Source organism: Chiloscyllium plagiosum, chromosome 13 (assembly GCF_004010195.1).
Source record: "Chiloscyllium plagiosum isolate BGI_BamShark_2017 chromosome 13, ASM401019v2, whole genome shotgun sequence".
NCBI lineage: Eukaryota > Metazoa > Chordata > Chondrichthyes > Orectolobiformes > Hemiscylliidae > Chiloscyllium > Chiloscyllium plagiosum.
This window is the reverse complement of record NC_057722.1, coordinates 77,861,244-77,874,701: the sequence shown is the minus strand read 5'-3', so window position 1 is coordinate 77,874,701 and position 13,458 is coordinate 77,861,244. Positions and strand designations below refer to the sequence as shown.

The window sequence follows — 13,458 nt, the reverse complement described above, 5'->3', positions numbered from 1 at the left end:
GGTGGGAAACCCAAGCTGCAATTACACAAGAGAATTACACTATTTCAATCCAAACCTGCACAGCACCAGGATTCCCACTTGGTCGATCCCCTCGGTGTGATGGGAATTCACCCCATGGGAGCTTCCAGTCGGCTGTGATCATTGCTAGAGTCTTGGGGAGAGAGAGAGAGATATCACCAGCTTGGAAGGGAAAGGGAAATTATCAGCAACCTCTCTTTCCTTTCTGCTGCTACTGATGTTGGGCAATAACTACCTGTGAGCAAGGTACCCCCACAGGCTTTTGACAAATTTGGACAGGATTTGTTGGGTGACTCTGTATGAGCACAGGAGATCCATGCGGGCTCCATTAACTTCTGGTGGGCTTAGATCATTGGTCTCGTGTGATTTTACTCCTTAGCAAGTTTCTTGATTCGGTTTGTTATCAGCATGGAGTGTTTCCTGCAACAAATCCTTCCCACCCTTTTCTCATTAAATCCGGACTGTACTCCTGCTGCCAGGAACCAGATGTGGGGACACCCTGACTGATTTCTCCCTGCCAGACCACTACCTCCCTTGTGTTCCAAGGGCCACTGAGCGCTACTGTGTTCAAACAAAAGGTTATACCTTGCTTTAACAATGCATCACACTGTAGGGAATCTAATCTAACCTAATCGCATTTTTTTGCAGACAATGACGGTGATACTCAGGGCTGGAGTGGAAGTTCTTATCAATCCATTGATCACTGAGGGATTTCACTCATCAGACACTTCAATAGCACAGCCTCTGTAGAACTATAGAGTAACTAATAGCAACTTCTGGATATCTGTTATCCTGTGCTCACATGAACTTTTCTGACAGATTCAATCAAATAACCATAGAGAATGCTGACACTTCTGCTCTCATGACCACAGTAAAATCAGTGCGTTGTACATTGAGTTTTTACTGTGAAGATTTGTGTGGTTAAATAAATAACCTCTTTTATTCCGAGTTAGCCATCTAAGCAGAGGGCATCGATCGAGGGTCCTCTTAAAATTTCGTAGATTAAACTAAGTCGCGATGCACTGTTAGTAACAGGATGTCTTACTTCATGATAAAAGTAAAGATGAGTTTATATTTTTAAAAGCCTTGTTTTTGTGCACTGATTATTTTCACAATCACCAATCGGACAATCCAATGAGAAAATGGTTGGAAACCATCAAACAGTCAAGGACCAGGGCTGTTAATCCAACATCTGACATCCACGCACATCATGATCTACTGGGAGACAGCCAATTAACAAGCTGTCTTTACCATCCAGCTCCTGAAACTGCAGCCTCCCTGAGAGGGATGGGCACTGTTCAGGCTCGTAAATGAAACGGAGGGCAACTCACTGTAGAGATAGATGCTCTTAGATGGCTCGGATTGGTTTATTCCACAAAGGCTCAACACTATTAGGTCATCAGTGTGAATGGCGAGCTCCTCCACATGAATGATTGTGGCTATTTGCGCTTTGGCTCTCCACTGGGAGTTTGCGTGACTTCTGACTTAGACTCAACACCAGGTTATAGTTCAGCAGGCTTATTTGAAATCACAGCAGCTTTTGGAGCACAGCCCTTTGCCAGGTGCAGTGAGAGTAGGTTTTGATAACCCTTTGACCTGCCATGCTTTAGAAGGTTGCATCAAAGTCATTGCTGGGCTGTGGATTCAGTGAGTGGCCAATCTAATACCAGAAAGATTCTCTGAACATGGAGTTGTGCCTTGAATGGGACCTCAATTGGACCTATAAGGTTGCTAATTCCCAGGGCAGTCTACTCCTTGTAAACTTGCGCAGAGGTGGGAAACAAGGAGTCATCCAACCATGGTTATCTGATTTACTTCCTTGGCTTTGTCCGTTCCTGTCCACAGCTCCACTGCCATTTCCGAGGGCTGAGAAAATTCTGCTCTTTGCAGTGTTCTATCTGATATGCTGTAATTTTCCACAATTTGATTAAAATGAAATTTAACATTAAAGATGATGTATGCCATTCAACTGGAGCAGTGCATTGTAAAAAGCTGTTTTATGTCATAAGTACGTTGAAGTAGGATTTAAAATTAATGCAGCCTCTTTTAAGAGTTTTAACTCATGGAAAATGTTTTAAGTCGCCAACGCTCAGTAATGAACAGTTAATTTGTTTGGTACATTACATTACATTATGCTTCACTGGACTCAGACACTGCTGACTTTTACCATGTCTGACCTCTCTTGACAATTTGAAGATTAAATAATAAAAATTACTTTGAGGCTTCTGACCCGCACCTTTAACTTGTAACCATGTCCCCTCTTAATTCTGTCACAGGCTATCAGTCAGTGAATGAAGTAGTGATTGGTCATAATGTGTGAGCTTGTCTCTTTGAATGAAAGATGTTAAATGTCTGGAACAAAAAGTCAAATTCTATGAAAGGTAGTTGCTGGGATTGAATTCAGTCTGTCCGTACAGTGTTATAAAGTAGATAGAATATGCAGTGAGGTTAGTTAAGAACAGTTTCACAAATATTCAGGACAATACAATGTCCAGGTTGCATGCACATGGGAATAGATTTGTTTTCTGTACAATTATTTGCTTTGTAAGACAGTTTGTTAGTGGATATTCAAGTAATCACCAATGCAGCCTCTTCGAATCCAGATTTATTAATTAATCGAAAAACTGATGCTGTATTTATATTTCAGCAGATAGACCATACAAGTCTTTCTTGCTATCTGTAAGACCATAAGAAATAGCAACAAGAATAGACTGTTCAGTCCTTCCAGCCTGCTCTGCCATTCAGTACAGTCATGGCTAATCCAACATTTTTCAATTCTTCTCCTTTCCTACCCCCTTACCCCATAAATCTTGAATACCTGTGCTGGTCAAGAATCTATCTATCTTGGCCTCAAATATACATCAAGACTCAGCACCACAGCTCTCTATGGCAAGGCATTCCAAAGGCACTCAACTTTGAGGGAAGAAATTCTACCTTATCTCAGTCTTAAATTGGGTGTTCCTTTATTCTGAGACGTCAGAGTTTTATTGGCAATATTTTTGAGAACAAACCTGGCATTGTCACTTTCAAAGTAAGTCTGGACGGAACATTTGAGGTGGCGATGTCCATAACTTTGCACTAGTTTGGCAGCACAATTCCATTCCAGGCCACATAGAACATAGAAGAATACAGCGCAGTACAGGCCCTTCGGCCCTCGATGTTGCGCCGATCCAAGCCCACCTAACCTACACTAGCCCACTATCCTCCATATGCCTATCCAATGCCCGCTTAAATGCCCATAATGAGGGAGAGTCCACCACTGCTACTGGCAGGGCATTCCATGAACTCACGACTCGCTGAGTAAAGAACCTACCCCTAACATCTGTCCTATACCTACCACCCCTTAATTTAAAGCTATGCCCCCTTGTAATAGCTGACTCCATACGTGGAAAAAGATTCTCACTGTCGACCCAATCTAAACCCCTAAATCATCTTGTACACCTCTATCAAGTCACCCCTAAACCTTCTTTTCTCCAATGAAAACAACCCCAAGTGCCTCAGCCTTTCCTCATACGATCTTCCTACCATACTAGGCAACATTCTGGTAAACCTCCTCTGCACCCGTTCCAGTGCCTCCACATCCTTCCTATAATATGGCGACCAAAACTGCACACAATACTCCAGGTGCGGCCGCACCAGAGTCTTATACAACTGCAACATGACCTCAGTACTCTGGAACCCAATTCCTCTACCAATAAAAGCCAGTACTCCATATGCTGCCTTCACCGCACTATTTACATCTGGGATGGAAAGGCTACCAGTGAATTCCTGATGAAGGGCTTATGCCCAAAACGTCGATTTCTCCTGCTCCTCGGATGCTGCCTGACCTGCTGTGTTTTTCCAGCGCCTCATTTTGAGTACCAGTGTATTGGGGCCAGCTGATGGGAGGAGGCCTCCTGGTGGTTGATTTGGGTACACAGGCATTTGAGGTTCTTTCTGCTTAATCGGGCAGCTATAGGCACAGCCCTACAAACTCAGCCACTTTTGGGGAAAAAAAATTCTCATTTAGTGAAGTTGCTTGGCTGTATCCATTAGCTGCAGTGACCACCTGCAGTTTTTTTCCAGGTCAGAGGACCAGATACTCATTCTCCAGCATTGAGAGTTCACCATATGTTCATTTGAGCCTGTTGTTAGCCTCCTGACCCGAATCCTGCCTTATGGCTTTAAATTGCGGTCCTTTTGTGCAACAACAAATCTTGAGTCGATAAAATATGTACTTGGGGAAAACACAGCAGAGCAGACAGCATTGGAGGAGCAGGAAAGATGACATTTCGGGTCAGGATCCTTCATCAGGAATCTTGAATTTGATTACCCACTGGAGGAGGAGCTATGAGCAAACCAGACAATGGAGCATATACCTTGGTCAGTTGTGAGAATGGAGTTAAATAAAATGCACCAGAAATGTATTCCATCCTGAGCAATGCACTTCATATCTGCTAGCCTGGATATTGTTGACTGGAGGTATGGAGGGTTTTGGAGCTCTAATTATCTGCTCTTTCTATTTGGATGGTGATAATCAAATTCAAAAATCTAATCAAATTACAGGTTTGCCTTTTGTCAGCGTATTTTATTTGCACAGTGTTATTTTTGTTCCATATGCAAGTCATTCAGATATGACAAATCTCCAGAATGAATTGTTGCAGTTGGTTTCAAAGAATAGAGTTGAATGGCTAGTTGGCGTTGATCGCATAATTCATAGATTTATACTTTTATTTTGGATCTTCAGATGAGAATAGTGCTATTTTAGTCATTATTCCTGCTGTGACCTTTTTCTCTCCTCAATCTCTTGCATGGCTTTAATGAAGCTCCAAGAAAAGTCCAAAGATGTGCAGGTTGTGTGGATTGGCCACGCGAAACTGCCAATAGTGACCAGGGATGTTCTTGCAAGATGGATTAACCATGGGAAATGCAGGGTTACAGGGATAGGATGGTGGGGTGGGTCTGGGTAAGATGCTGTTCAGGGAGACTGTGCAGACTAGATGGACCGAATGGCCTGCTTCGATTCTAAGAATTCTATGAATAGCTCCTTAATTTTGACTTGGCACTTCATGGCCTTCTGGACATTGATTTCATGTTCCAGATCGTGATCACTGCTCCCATTTTCCAAAAGTGGTTCAGTTATCGCCACATACGACTTCCCCGAATCCCCTCAAATTGCACTGCTAGTCCTATTAACATGACATTTTGTCTGGCACTATCATCACTACTTCCATCAGCTCAACCATTTGAGGCGCCCTTCCTCTTTCCTTCATTCCTCTTCTTCCCAACTTCAGTGCTTGCGTCAACCCTTCTCTATTTTGAGCCTTTCTCTGTTCTGCCCTGGAATACAAACATTAGAGCCGAAAGTGAGGACTGCAGATGCTGGAGAGGAGAGTCAAGAGTGTGGTGCTGGAAAAGCACAGCAGGTCACACAGCATCTGTGTGGAGGAAAATCGATGTTTCGGGCAAAAGCCCTGATGAAGGGCTTTTTCCCGAATCATCGATTTTTCTGCTGCTGGGATGCTGCCTGACCTGTGCTTTTTGAGCACCACACACTCTTGATACAAACATAAAGCCATAGTCATAAATATCTATAGCACAGTAAAGGTCCTTCAGCCCATCGAATCTGTATTGATTAAAAAGTAACCACCCTAGCTATTCCAGTCCCATTTTCCAGAACCTAGCCCATAATCTTGTATGTGTTTTGATTCTTTCTTTAGATATGCTGCCTGATCTACTGAGTGTTTCCAACATTTCTTGTCTTTATTGTAGAGTTCCAGCAGCTGTAGTATTTTGCTTTTGAGCAAGTGCTTTGTTTGTGGAAGCTGTGTGGAGAGTGCTTGACTTTTTTTATCTTGACTAACCAGCAATGCCAGGGTCAAAATAGTTCTTAAAATCCTGTGCTAAATGCTAATAGTTAGAACATTTCTACAGTGATTCACTGTCAAGGATATGTATTAAGAATAGAATAATGTAGCACTGAGTGGCTCTTATAAGTGGAAAAATGGACTTCAATTCAACATCCATTGCTTTGGATTGATGTTTGTGAAATGACAAATAATGTTTTGATAGATTTCATATCCAGTATTTTGTATTAAATTCCAATTCCATTTTTAAAAAGGTGTCTTGTAAGAATCTTCATCTCAACTTGGTTGTCTGAGGGAGAGAAAGGAGCTTGAGCAATGGAATCTCACTGTTACTGTGTGTCAGCTGAATGCTTGCAGTAAGAGATCAGTGTCTAATTCAGTAAATAATGTAAAACCTTTAACTGAAACCATGCTGCCAAGATTCACAAACATTCACTTTTTTAAAAAAAAAAATTGTGGATGCTAGAAATATGAAATATAAAAGTGGTAACCAAGCAGTTCAGAATTAGTTATTAAAATATATTGAGACATTATTATCAAGATTATGTCACTTTTTTTGGTTGCATTAAGCAAACTATTTGCTCGTATGCACATTGCTAATAACATATATTTGTTTCACTCTGACTTGGGTGACCCAAGCACATGACCCCTTTTTCTATCTATTATGTTGGCAATAAGCCCTTTGCATCTCTGTGTCGGCTGTTTGCCTCTTCCCCCACAGCCCTCTCTACCTTCTTTTGACTACAAGCCAACCTTGAGAAATTCCTCTAAGTGCAGTATACTGTCTTGTGCTGATCCATTGTGTAACAATGATCTCCCAGTCTCTGTTAGTCTAGTATTAAGCAGTTGGATTAATTGCAGATAACTGAGGGTGGCACAATGGTCAGCATTGCTACCTCAGTGCTGGGGACTCCGGTTCAGTCTGTCTGTGTGGAGTTTGCACACTCTTACCATGTCTGTGTGGGTTTCCTCTGGGTTTTCCGGTTTCCTCCCACAGTCCAAAGATGTGCAGGTTAAGTGGATTGACCATGCTAAATTACCCCATGGTGACAGGGGTGTGCACGCTGGGTGGGTTAGCCATGTTAAAATGTGTGGTTAGGGGGATAGGGTAGGGGACGGGTCTGGATGGGATAATCTTCAGAGAGTTGGTATGGACTCCATGGGCTGAATGGCCTTTTTCAGCACTGTAATAATAGAAATTACAAGGTAGAAATTTTGGCAACAATGGTGCTTAGTCCCCCAATGCAAGGTCGAGAAATTCCTTTCTTTGCAAATTTACTATTATTGGTAATAGTAAATATTTTGGATATGTTCATCAATTGCTATGCCTGAAAAAGTGTGCAAACTTACCAAACGCCAGTCAAACGTAGTATCTTGTGAAGAAGTGAACAGTTTGACTTGTGGCCTGTACTGTAAATGAATGGAATTCAACCACCAATACAACAATAAAACTTTAAAAACCCACTTGACTTTTACACTCGTAAATCAATGGCCTTGTTTGTAATCTGTACTGCCTTTCTTAAGATAACAAACCTTTTGTTTTGTGATTACAGCTGCTGTGCTTAAAATAGATGCACTTTTAAATGTTTCATTCTATCCTTTTTTTAATTGTTTGTGTTTCAATCCCACATCCTGTTTTCATGAAAATAGATTACCACATTTCTATGGAAAAGCTAATGGTTTGAGTTTTGTAGTTCTGTTGATGACACACACACTGCCAATGATTATTGCCATTGCTTCTTTGAATCTGACAGTAACTTGTGGACTCAACATGTGCAGTTAAGCACTGAAACTGGAATTTTCTGACACTGACTTCTTGCATCTTCACAAATAGTGCAGTGAAGTAATTCCATTCTTCAATGAATGAGAAACCACCGCACTGATGAGAACATGCACTTTTTCCACTATTGGTCTTGCTGTAAAGACCCTTGCAAAAGTTATGCTTCATTGTAAGACGTGTAAGTGAATTATTAACAAAGTACCAAGGTCTCAAGTATCACTGAATAGATTGGCTGGCCCTGAAAATCCGCGTTCAGATTTGTGGAATGTCAGATTTCTCTATTATGCTAAATTCCACATCTTAAAGTAGAAATTGAAATATTAAAATTATTTCCAAGTATACTTTGATCACTCACTTCATTGTGCTTAGTATCTCACCCATCACCTGTTGTTCCATACATAGTCACCCTCATTGATCTTTTTAAGGGGTCTGTTTTCTCCATGGCTCTTTGGCTGTTTATGTTTTTGTAGACTCTTCGGATACTCCTTAATCTTTATTTGCCAAAGCTTTCTTGTGTCCCCTTATGGCCTGATTTCCCTCCAAGTGTTCTCCTTGTCCCCCTATGCTCCTCCGAGTATTCACTGCATACAATTTTAGTCACTCTGCTATGGGAAGGATATTATTAAACTGGAGAGGGTTCAAAAAACACTAACCAGGATGCTGCAGGAAATGGAGGGTCTGTTTTAAGGAGAGGCTGGGACTTTTTTTTTCCTCCCTGGAGCATCGGAGGCTGAGGGGTCAGCTGCCAGAGGAAATGGTCGATTCAGGTACGATCACAAATTTTAAAGACATTTGGACATTTTGCTATATGAATAGGAAAGGATTAGAGGCAAATGGGACTAGTTCAGTTAAAGATTCCTGATCAGCATGGACTATATGGTCTGTTTCCACGCTGTGTGACTAGGACTCTGTAAAATTTAATTACAAGTAGAGATAATGTTTTTTACTTTTTGGTTTCTTTCCAATGGATACTTATCCTGTTCAGTAACAAAGTGGTGTTGCCAAATGCTTGGAAATTCCCTTGACCATGCTAGAATTAAATTAACTTCAGGAAGAGGGTTCCCTATGCCATACAGACTGCTAGATCTTTTGGGGGCAGCTTTTTCAAAAGTCAAATGGCATAAATTTGTCACTGACCACAAAATCTCAGCCTAACTCTTTGGTTCCTACCTCCTGAGCCCAGGCTGCCTATCTGAGATCAATTAATATAAATCCACTCCTTCCTTAACTGATCATCCAGGAGTCTTGAGTCATTTTTGCCTTTTTCTGTGAATCTGGTACTGTGCCACCAATCCTTGTCTCCTTCTTAGGGTTTGTAAAACAGCCTGTTGTTCAACATTAGACTATATTAAGAAAAGAAGAAGCTAGATTGTTGGAGGTAGTATATTAACATGATTGGCTAACTACAGAAGACAGATAGTTGAGAAAGTGGGTATGTTTGGGCTAGCAACCTGTAACTAGTGGAATAGCACAGGTGCCCCAATTATAGAGTCATAGAGATGTACAGCATGGGAAACCGACCCTTCGGTCCAACCCGTCCATGCCGACCAGATATCCCAATCCAATCTAGTCCCACTTGCCAGCACCCGGCCCATATCCCTCCAAACCCTTGGTATTCATATACCCATCCAAATGCCTCTTAAATGTTGCAATTATACCAGCCTCTATCACATCCTCTGGCAGCTCATTCCATGCACGTACCACCCTCTGTGTGAAAAAGTTGCCCCTTAGGTCTCTTTTATAACTTTCCCCTCTCACCCTAAACCTATGCCCTCTCATTCTGGACTCCCCTACCCCAGGGAAAAGACTTTGTCTATTTACTCTATCCATACAACTCATAATTTTGTAAACCTCTATAAGGTCACTCTTTAACCTCTGACGCTCCAGGGAAAACAGCCCCAGCCTGTTCAGCCTTTCCCTATAGCTCAAATCCTTCAAACCTGGCAACATCCTTGTAAATCTTTTCTGAACCCTTTCAAGTTTCACAACATCTTTCCAATAGGAAGGAGACCAGAACTGTACACAATATTCCAATAGTGGCCTAACCAATGTCCTGTACAGCCGAAAAATGACCTCCCAACTCCTGTACTCAATACTCTGACCAATAAAGGAAAGCATACCAAACGCTGCCTTCACTATCCTGTCTAACTGCGACTCCGTAGTTAAAATTAATGACTTTGAGGAAATTTAAATGCACTTTAGCCACGTTTATGGATGACACACACAACGAAGTGGGATGGCAGCTAGTGACTGTCAGAGTCTGCAGAGGGATATAGTGAGGGATTAAGTGAGCGGGTAAGACTCGGCGTTTGGGAAATGTGAGGTTATGTACTTCAGCAGGAAGAAAGGCTGTCAACCTCATCAAAGACCCATCCGATCCCGGTAACGCTCTCCTACAACCTCTTCCATCAGGCAGAAGACACAGAAGCTTAAACACGCACCAGCAGGTTTAGGAACAGCTTCTTCCTGGCTGTTATTAGACAGATGAATCAACTGTCTAACTTTGAATAATGTTGTTCCTGTTAATGTTGTTCTTGCTTTGTGCACCTCCTTTGCAGTGTAACCCTGTATGCCTGACTCTGTCTAATCACCCTAAGATCTCTATGTCCTTGTTCGCTTTGATCTGCGTGTATTGCTTGCAAACGAAAGCTTTTCACTGTGCTTGGGTACATGTGACTACAATAAATCAAATCTGAATACAGGAACAGAATGTTAGTTGAATGGAGTAAGACTACATAAGGTTACGGCACAGAGATTTGGTAGTCCTCTTGCATAAGTAATAAAAATCTCCTAGTATATAAATTCACTGGGTAATAGGGAAGGCCAATGGAATGTTACCATCCATTTCTGAGGAAATGGAGTATAACATAGCTTCCCTACAGTGTGAAAACAGGCCATTCAGCCCAACAAGTCCATACTGACCCTCAGAGTAACCCACCCAGACCCATTCCCCCTCCCCTATCACTCTACATTTATCCCAGACTAATGCATCTAACCTACACATCCCTGAACACTATGGGCAACTTAGTCTGGTCAATCCATCTGACCTGCACATCTTGGGCTGTGGGAGAAAACCAGAGCACCCAGAGGAAACCCACGCAGACACAGGTAGAATGTACAAACTCCACATGGACAGTCACCCAAGGCTGGAATTGAACCCGGGTCCCTGGCGCTGTGAGGCAGCAGTGCTAACCATTGAACCACCTGCTGAGTATGAAAGTGGGGAGGTATTTCTAAAACTGTGTAAGGCACTAGTCAGACCACAGCTGGAATACTGTGAATGGTTTTGGTCCCATTATCTCAAGAAACATGTACTGGTGCTGGAGTGAGACTGGAGAAGGTTCACAAGGCTGATACCAGGGATAGGAGAAAGTGAGGTCTGCAGATGCTGGAGATCAGAGCTGAAAAATGTGTTGCTGGAAAAGCGCAGCAGGTCAGGCAGCATCCAAGGAGCAGGAGAATTGATGTGTCAGGCATAAGCCCTTCTTTAGGAAACTTGTCTCCTGCTTCTTGGATGCTGCCTGACCTGCTGTGCTTTTCCAGCAACACATTTTTCAGCTCTGATACCAGGGATAGAGGAGCTGCCTTACGAGGAGACGTTGGGTAGACTGGGACTGTGTTCATTCGAATATTGAAGAATTAAGGGAGAACTTCTTGAAATGTACAAGACTTTTAGGGCAAAAGCAGAAATAGCTGGAAAAGCTCAGCAGTTCTGGCAGCATCTGTGAAGAGAAATCAAGAGTTAATGTATCGGGTCACGTGACCCTTCCTCAGATTCTTAGGGTACTTGACAGCAGAGATTAAAAAAGGTTGTTTCCTCTTTTTGGGACAGTTTAGGACCAGAAGGCATAATCTCAGAATAAGAGGTGGATCACACATTTAATACTGAGATGAAAAGGAATTTGTCTGAGTATAATGATTTGTGGAATTCTTTATCACAGACGGCTGACAAAGCTGGTTTATTTAAGTATTGCAATTGCAGGTGCTGCTCAGGGTCATTCTCAACTTGGAATTGTGCCTACCGAAATCCGATGTTACACATCTCTGAATTCACTGACTTTCTGAAGTATTTGCATTGAATTTACAATTGCCACTCAGAGGATGATGACATTTGATCTGATGCAATTGGGGTGGCATGGGGATGTGTTCACAGCAGGATGTGGCAGAAACTAAACATTCCTTGCAACTGTGACGTGAATTTTTGTAAGTAGCTGGTTTTGTATTTACTTGCTTCCCATTTTCCCCTCTTGGTTTTTCAAACATAACATTTGTTCTGGCCTGAGCTTGTATTTGCTTATAATTTAGTAATTTAGGGAAATCTGATTGCTGTAGCTCTTGGGAGACGCACTTCCATCGGACTTCATTTGCCAAGGATATATTTATGCAAAAACAGCCATTGTAGAATACTTTGAGGGTGAAGTGAAAGTCCATGTGTTAGCAACTCCTTGTCACATTCTTTGTGTCTGTTTAAATGTATTTATTACACAACGAACAGCCAAGTGCATGAGGCAATAAATTTGAGTGCAAACTTTGGTTTATGTTGTCAACACCTCTGTTTAAACCTTGGATTAGAAAAGAAAATGTTTTTGACGAATAATTTAATGTCTTATGGTTTTAAAGTAAAATTGCTGTGGCTGTATATCAGTTTTGCTGGGGATACTATTATGTAATTTTATTTCTTGTAAATATCTTGCACCAAATAATCTAAGTTTATTTTTTTGAGAACCAGAATAGTGCAAAGGTAATGAAGCTGATGTTAATGCATAAACTGCTGCACTAATCAAAAAATAGACTTAATGAGACACACTGGAACCAGCTTTCTCCTTGGAGATCAATTGAATTAACAGATCAGTTTGAATGTGAAACCATTTTAAAATTGGAAACAAATGATGATATTTTCCCAATTCCCAGTTGATTTTTCACTGGAGCACCTGAAGTATAATTCCAGCGGCTGCCCACCCATTACCGAAAGCATATCAATTTAACACAGACTGGAAAAATGCTTCAGGTACTAGTCAAATGGTGGTTGCTGATTTTGGAGGAAAAAAAAGGGTTTTAAGGCTTGCACTCACCAGGACAAAGTAGCAAGAATGCTAAGTTTCATGTTTTATGCGGTCACATCATTAGTGGTTGCTAACAGAACGCTCCAGAAAGACGTTCAGTGCTGGTGTAGGACTAGTATGTGGGCCACGTGTGCAAACAGCCAGCAGGTCATATCCAGCATCTTGTCTCCATCAATTCACAACAAGCAGAGTTCTGACTGTTGTCAACCAGCCTGTCCTTCTAAAATTCTGGACATGTGTTCAACGTTAGATGTATCCCTGTGCTTGCACAGCACTTGCTGAACAATCCCAATTATGCTAAGAATTACACTACCAACTGTGTAGTGATGGTGTGGTTCACCTGTGTGTGCTAGAAGCTAAATATAGTTGCATTTAGGTCCAGTCCTTTTGAAACAAAAAGAAAAATCCTTAAATTTCCTATTTCCAGCTAAACATCTTGGTCAGCCAATGCCTTCACCAAAACACCAGTAAAGAAACATATAAAGTTAAAAGAGAAAAAGTATAACATAGCTAAGATAAGTGGGAAAACTGAGGACTGGGAAGCTTTTAAAGAGCAACAGAGGATTACTAAGAAGGAAATACACAGAGGAAAAATGAGGTACAAAGGTAAACTGGCCAAGAATATTAAGGAGGATAGTAAAAGCTTTTTTAGGTATGTGAAAGGCAAAAAAATGGTTAGGACAAAAATTGGGCCCCTGAAGACAGAAACAGGGGAATATATTACGGGGAACAAAGAAATGGCAGAAGAATT

General features: G+C 41.6%; 1 protein-coding gene across 3 annotated transcripts in view; it reads left to right on the top strand.

The window, feature by feature from the left end:
* The window catches only part of LOC122556217 (plastin-1-like), a 155,364-nt gene that overhangs the window by 20,608 nt on the left and 121,298 nt on the right, over positions 1-13,458 (top strand). Inside the window, exon 1 of one of the 3 annotated variants that reach the window (XM_043702779.1) lies at positions 11,829-11,847. The exons of the other annotated variants lie outside the window; for them this stretch is intronic. The gene's annotated coding sequence lies outside the window, so the exon portion shown is untranslated. Of the gene's footprint in view, positions 1-11,828; positions 11,848-13,458 lie in introns of those variants that run through there. 3 annotated transcript variants of the gene reach the window in all.